The sequence below is a fragment of the Nycticebus coucang genome, chromosome 15 (genome assembly GCF_027406575.1).
Source record: "Nycticebus coucang isolate mNycCou1 chromosome 15, mNycCou1.pri, whole genome shotgun sequence".
Lineage (NCBI taxonomy): Eukaryota > Metazoa > Chordata > Mammalia > Primates > Lorisidae > Nycticebus > Nycticebus coucang.
Genome location: NC_069794.1, coordinates 75,506,735 through 75,513,311, shown reverse-complemented (window position 1 = coordinate 75,513,311; position 6,577 = coordinate 75,506,735). Strand labels below are relative to the sequence as shown.

Below are 6,577 nucleotides of genomic sequence, written 5' to 3'. Positions count from 1 at the left end.
TATAGTTGATGCTATTTCGAAACTTGATATGGGCCTGTTCAGTATTTCCACTTGATTGTGGCTAAGACTTGGAAGGTGAAGTGCTTCCAAGTATCAGTCAATTTCCTTCAGATTTTCATATTTCTGAGAATAAAGTTTCTTGTAATATTCATTAAGGATTTTTTGGATTTCTGATGAGTCTGTTGTTATTTTGTCTTTGTCGTTTCTGATTGATGAGATTAGATATTTTACTCTTTTTTTTCTGATTAGGTTGGCCAGAGGTTTATCTATTTTATTGACCTTTTCAAAAAACCAGCTTTTTGATTTATTGATCTGTGTATTATTCGTTTTCAATTTCATTTAATTCTGCTCTAATTTGGATTATTTCTTTTCTTCTACTGGGTTTAGGGTTGAAATGTTCTTCCTTTTCCAGTTGCTTGAGATGTCCCATTAAGTTGTTAACTTCCTCTCTTCCCATTCTCTTGAGGAAGGGTTGCAGTGCTATAAATTTCCCTCTTAGAACTGCCTTTGCGGTGTCCCAGAGGTTCTGATAGTTTGTGTCTTCATTGTCGTTTTGTTCCAAAAAATTGGCAATTTCTTTCTTAATCCCGTCTCTGATCCAACTATCATTCAGCATAAGATTATTTAACTTCCATGTTTTTGTATGAGTATGCAGATTCCTGTTGTTACTGAGCTCAAGTTTTATTCCATGGTCGTCCGAGAAGATGCAAGGAATAATTTCTATTCCTTTAAATTTCCTGAGGTTAGACTTGTAACCTAAGATGTGGTCGATTTTGGAGTAAGTTCCGTGGGCTGATGAGAAATATGTATATTCAGTTTTGTTGGGATGACATGTTCTGTAGAGTCTGCTAAATCTAAATATTGGATGGTTAGTTTAAATCTAAAATTTCTGTGCTCAACTTCTTGCTGGAGAATCGATCCAACATTGCCAAAGGAGTGTTGAAATCTCCGACTATTATGGAGCTGGTGGAAATCAAGTTGCTCATGTCAGTTAGAGTTTCTCTCATAAATTGAGGTGCATTCTGGTTGGGTGCATAGATATTAATAATTGAAATCTCACCATATTGAGTATTACCCTTAACAAATATGAAGTGACCATTCTTGTTCTTTCTTACCTTTGTTGGTTTAAAGCCTATTGTATCTGCAAATAAAATTGCAACATCTGCTTTTTTCTGATTTCCATTTGTCTGAAATATGGATGGCTATCCTTTCACTCTGAGTCTGTATTTGTCTTTTAAGTTAAGATGTGACTCTGATATGCAACAAATATCTGGCCTGAGTTTTTGTATCCAGTCCGCTAACCTATGCCTCTTTAGAGGACAGTTTAAGCCGTTCACATTAATGGAGAATATTGATAAGTCTGGTGGAATTTTGAGTATCGAGTTTTTCAAAGGCCCAGTGGAGATTTTTAATCTTTTTGCCAGTGTGAAAGTTGGAGTTTGATCCAAAGATTCTGAGTGAGTTTACTTTTGTGGTATAGGATTCGGTTGGTCATTATGGAGGATAGGTCTTAGAATATCCTGAAAAGCCAGTTTGGTTATGGCAAATTTCTTCAACATATGAATGTCATTAAAGAATTTAATTTCTCCATCGTAAATCAAACTCAGTTTAGCTGGATACAAGATCCGGGGTTGAAAGTTATTTTGCTTGAGGAGATTAAAAGTCAATGACCACCCTCTTCTGGCTTGAAAAGTTTCAGCAGAGAGATCTGCAATTATTCTAATATTCTTCCCTTTGTATGTAATGGTTTTCTTTCACCAGGCTGCTTTGAGAATCTTCTCCTTCATATTAACTTTAGTGAAGCTAATTATGATATGCCTGGGGGATGACTTATTGGGGTTGAATCATGCTGGGGTTCTGAAGCTGTCTGATATCTGAATTTGAGAATCTCTAGGCATGTCTGGAAATTTTTCTTTCATAATTTCATGCAGAAAGGCCTCTATGCCCATTGAGGCCACTTCATCATTTTCAGAATTCCAATTATTGGTATATTACTCCTCTTTGAATTATCCCAGAGTTCTCTAAGGGAATGATCCGTTTTTGCTCTCCATTTGTCTTTCTCTTTGAGAGTTTGGGTGCGTTCAAAGGCATTATCTTCCATGTCAGAAATCCTTTCTTCTGCTTGCTCCATTCTGTTGCTGAGGGATTCCACTGTATTTTTCATATCTTTGAGGGCTGTAAATTCTTGCTTCAGTGTGTCTTAGTCTTTGGTGGTTTTGTCTTTAAATTCGTTAAATTCTTGAGACAACTTTTAAATTTCTCCTCAAATTCCTAATTCCATTTTATTAATCTTGTCTGCAATCCAAATTCTGAATTCGATTTCTGACATCTCAGCCAGTTGTTTATGAATGGGATCTTCAATTACATCTGCTGTATCTTTTCTTGGGGGGGTTGATCTATTCTGGTTATTCATGTTACCAGAGTTTTTCCGCTGATTCCACCCCATGGTCATTTTACTCCCTGTGATTTTTCCCCTGGGGCTTTATTGAGGGCCCATACAGTGTTGTGGCCTGAGAAACTGGGGCCCTGTCTGGTGTGGTGGGGCTAAGTGGTTCTGTCTTGTTTTCAGCTGGTTTCTTTTCGACCCTAGTGTAACATTTACTCTGGGTTGAAGTCTCAGCTGTGTGAAAGAACCAGCAATTAAGTCACCCCACCCGCCCACCTCTGGCACCAATTGAAAAAGGAGAATCAAATCTTCCTACAACCACACACCTAGGGCGCCTCCTGAAAAGTCCTCAGTCTATTGGTTCAGTTCAGAAGGTCCAAATCAATTGTCTCAATCGGCACCTGTCTCGGGTGGGAGAGTTCAAGAAGTCTCTGGGAACTGGAACACAGGGGTCTGGTGACTACTCTGATATGGCTTACTCCAGTGCTGTGTGGAGTCAGGAGGAGCCACCTAGCAAATAGATCAGTCTGGGAAGGTTGATGTCTCCTTACCCACTTTGCCCCTCCATAGAACCCAGTCACTGGTGTCTCTGCAGATGGCTGACCCAGTTGCCTGTAGTGAACAGATACTCCAGGGGTTTGCCCCTGCCTGAATCGCAAGGAAATCTGCCAGGCCTCTGCAGTCTGCCTATCTAGCAGGAGGAGGTGAGGCGTGACATCCTTGGGTGCTTGATGCACCTGTCTCGATGCAGGGAATAATTTCTCTTGCAGGTGGGGAGGCGGGTGTTCACTCAGGCTTAGCTGCACCCCTGATTGATGTTGCTAATGGAACAGAACAGACAACTTTGCAGGATTCTGTCTCTGTTTCTGCTAAAATCATCAGTTGAAGACAGGCTGTTCTGAGTTCAAATGTCTTTGCTGCTGGAGGTTTGTGTCCGATCACCTCTCTGAGTCGGCCCTGGCCTGGAAGCTTCCCAGGTCTGTGAGCAGTGTCAGGCAAATCCTTTACTCACTGGTGGCCTCCTCTGGTTGCCCAGGGAGACAGGGGGTGTGGCTTCAGAATATCCAGAAGTGAGCCGTTTTGCTGTTAAAAAAACAAAATGGCTGTTGATCCACCTCTGGGAACTGCCGCTCTGGTGTGGGCACCCAGCCGACCCTTTTCTCCTCAGTCTTGCGCCCCAGAGTCAGCACTGACCAGCCACCATTTATGCTCTGTCCACACCCCTCAAGAGATCACCGAAAAATCTGTACTCCTGGGGGTCAGGCCTCCAGGTCTGAGAGTGGGGACGAAGGAGAGTGCTGAGGCCCAGAGTTGTAGGTATTGAGAACACAGAGTTCCACACAGTTTTATGCCTGGCCTCACCACTGCCAGAAGACAGCCACAGCTCCGTGGTCTCAGGGAACTGCAGGTCTGGAGCGTTCCCTTCTAGCCGACCATCCTCTCCTCGCTTCCGCCCCCAGAGACAGCACAGCTCAGGGACTGTCCACACCCCACGAGAAATCACCCAAGAATCTAGACTCCTGGGGGGCAGGCCCCCAGACTCCCGAGTGAGAGTGGGGGGGAGTGCTGGGAGCTCAGCGCTAGAAATGGGGAAGCTGCAGTTTCAGTGAGTTTTATGCCTGGCTGTATTGTTGCCCAAGGAGGGCTGCTGCACCACGACACAGGGAAGTGCCCACGAGGCACGACTCCCCCTCAGCCGAGTACCCTCTCCTCGCTCGCATGCCTCAGAGTCAGCACCGACCAGTCGCAGCTCAGGCACTGTCCACACCCCTCAAGAAATCACCCAAGAATCTGAACTCCTGGGGGACAGGCCCCCAGACCCCCGAGTGAGAGTGGGGGGGAGTGCTGGGAGCTCAGTGCTGGAAATGGGGAAGGTACAGTTTCACTCAGTTTTATGCCTGGCCGTATTGTTGCCCAAGGAGGGCTGCTGCACCGTGCAGCAGGGAAGTGCCGCCGAGGCGTGACTCCCCCTCAGCCGGGTGCCCTCTCCTCACTCGCGTGCCTCAGAGTCAGCGCTGACCAGTCACAGCTTGGGCACTGTGCACTCCACTTGAGAAATCACCCAAGAATCTGAACTCCTGGGGGACAGGCCTCTAGACATCAGTGTGAGTTGGGGGGAATGTTGGGAGTTCAGGGTTTCTGGCAAAGGATATTTAAAGTTTGATACAGTTTTATGCCTGGCAGGAGAATGCCATGGCACCCTAGTAGGGGAGGTAGGTCCAGTTTTTAGAAGGCATCTCCCGTGGAGTTTAGTGGGAGGGCCTTTAATTTCTGCCCGTTTGTTTGTTTGTGGGGCTCTTGAGCTGGTCTCATGAGGGAGGGGGGACTCCCGTCCACTTGGTGATGGATTTTGCACCTTTTATTTGCATCCTTGTGGTCTCAGCTTGCCTCAGCAGTGTTGATGTGCGTTCTTCACCTTCTCTCTTGATGCAGCTCAAATCCACCAGGTTACTTACTAAATTTTTGTCCCTTAACTCTCCTTCTGGATGGAAGCCTCTGTGGAAAGCTGGCTTCCATCACCATCTTATCTCTGCTCTCCCTCCTTAATCTTTATCTTATCAAATCATGAAAACAAGACCTTAAAGCATTAAGGGGCTCCATAACTCTATCTATTTTATCTCTCTGCAGAAAACAAAGCAAAACAAAACAAAATACTTCAATGGAAGAAAATGAAATCCAGATATTTATCAATAAATAGTTACTGATGTCTAATATTCAGTGAAAAATACTAGATATTCAGAGCAGGAAAATAAAATCCATAACCAAGATAAAAGTAAATCAATGAAAACAGGGCCAGAAGTGCCAGAGATGATGGAATTAACATGCAAGAACTTTAAAAACAGCTATTATAAATATGTTTCAGGTACTCAAAGGTAGGATGGTCTCGATGGCTGTAGGAGTAGGTGAAGGCAAAGATGGAGGCAGTTGAGCTTCTGAACTGATTCATGGAGGTTTCCTTTGGCCAGGCAGAAAGCAGCGAAAAGTCCAATGCTGAAGACATAACATCTAGAGATTAGTACTTTCACTCCTATGCCCACTTTGGCATCCATGAGCAGATTCTGAAGGATGAGATGTGCACCTCAGGTACCATAACTCCATGTTTCACAATTGGCACCTCTTCAAGGACAAGGTGGTGCTGGACATGGGCTCAGGCAGAAAGATCTTCTGCATGTTCACTGCCAAGACCAAGGTCCATAAGATCATTGACACACATTATTCCAGTATCTCTGATTATGTGGTAAAGATTGTCAAAGCCAACAAGTTAGACCACGTGGTAACCACCATCAAGGGGAAGGTGGAGGAGGTGGAGCTGCTGGTGGAGAAGTTAGACATCATTGTTAACAAGTGGATGGGCTACTGCCTGTTCTACTAGTCCATGCTCAACACTGTGCTGTAAGCCAAAGACTAGTGGCTGGTGCCTGATGGCCTCATCTTCCCAGACCAAGTCACTTTGTATGTGATGACCATCAAGGACCAACAGTACAAAGCCTACAAGATCTGCTTATGAAAGAATGTGTGCTACTTTGACATTCCTGCATGAAAGATGTGGCCATCAAGGAGCCCATGGTGAAGATGGTGGACCTGAAGCATCTTGTCACCAATGCCTACTTCATAAAGGAGGTTGGACATCTACACTGTTAAGGTGAAAGACCTGACCTTCACTTCTTCCTTCTGCCTGCAGTTAAAGCAAAATGACTATATGCATACCCTGGTGGCCTACTTCAACATGAAGTCCACATACTACTGCAAGAGGACCAGCTTCTCCACCAGCTCCAAGTCCCCATACATGTATGGGAAGCATATGGTGTTCTACATGGAGGGACTACCTGATGGTGAAGATGCACAAGGATATCTTTTGTACTATAGGCATGTGGTCCAACGCCAAGAACAACCTTGAACTTGGACTTCACCATCAACCTAGACTACAAGGGCCAGCCATCTGAGCTGTCCTGTTCCATCAACTACGGGATGTCCTGAGGCAGTGCCCAGCTCTGCAGGTGGCCCTGCAGGGCCCTGGGGCTGCTGTATTCTTAGGCAGTTTAGGGGCTGCCCCTTCCTCTCTCTCCTTCCCACAGAAGGGGGCTTCAGGGAACTGGACTGAAGGGTTGGAAGGGAACATTGTGACTGTGTTTTTTATAACTTATGTTTTTATAAGTTTACATTTACACCAATAAATCAGCTGGGGGCAAA

The 6,577-nt window shown here is 44.9% G+C and overlaps 1 pseudogene; it reads left to right on the top strand.

Moving 5' to 3' along the window:
* The first annotated feature begins 5,331 nt into the window (after nucleotides 1-5,331).
* On the top strand, nucleotides 5,332-6,364 carry LOC128566489 (protein arginine N-methyltransferase 1-like; annotated as a pseudogene).
* Nucleotides 6,365-6,577: the final 213 nt, after the last annotated feature.